Source organism: Phoenix dactylifera, chromosome 1 (genome assembly GCF_051530095.1).
Source record: "Phoenix dactylifera cultivar Ajwa chromosome 1, Ajwa_hap1_PhDact_Kaust_v1.1, whole genome shotgun sequence".
Taxonomy (NCBI): domain Eukaryota; kingdom Viridiplantae; phylum Streptophyta; class Magnoliopsida; order Arecales; family Arecaceae; genus Phoenix; species Phoenix dactylifera.
Genome location: NC_143190.1, coordinates 21,039,616 through 21,040,285, shown reverse-complemented (window position 1 = coordinate 21,040,285; position 670 = coordinate 21,039,616). Strand labels below are relative to the sequence as shown.

General features: G+C 39.0%; 1 pseudogene; it reads left to right on the top strand.

Moving 5' to 3' along the window:
• Positions 1–353: 353 nt before the first annotated feature.
• LOC120110715 (small nucleolar RNA R71) lies at positions 354–451 on the top strand (annotated as a pseudogene).
• Positions 452–670: the final 219 nt, after the last annotated feature.

The following is a 670-nucleotide window of genomic DNA, read 5'->3' as shown; positions in this document are numbered from 1 at the left end:
TCTCGCAAATCCTACAACACTCGCTGTTATGTTCTACGGTCTTGACGGGTTCAATCCTTCTAAGTTCAATTTCCTCTACCTTCCTAGTAAGGGCTGCCATTTTAGCTTGAATATCATCCTGAGTATTAAGGTTGTAAAGGCCCCCGTGTGGAATGCTAGTAGTCTTAGGCAAAGGTTTATTCACTCTATCCCCTGTATCCCATAATTGTGCAGTCTCTGCGAGAGAGTCTAAATAGTCCCATGCCTCATCGGGTTGCTTTTCCAGAAATAGACCATTGCACATAGTCTCTATAAATTGTTTCAACTGTGGAGACAATCCCTCGTAAAAGAAACTAATGGTTCTCCATGTTTCAAACCCATGATGAGGACAAGAGAGTAGCAAATCTTTAAATCTCTCCCAGCATTCATAAAATGTTTCATGGTCTTTTTGTTGGAAATTACTAATGTGCCTTTTCAAAAAATTAGTCCTTTGTGCGGGAAAGAACTTTTTTAAGAATTCTCTTTGCATATCATGCCATGTTCCTAACGATCTTGGTCTCAAGGAGTTCAGCCATGTTTTGGCTTTATCCTTCAAAGAAAAAGGAAACAAGGTTAATTTAAGGACATCTTCCGATACATTTGGCACTCTAAATGTGATGCTAATTTCCTCAAAATCCTTAAGGTGAAGATA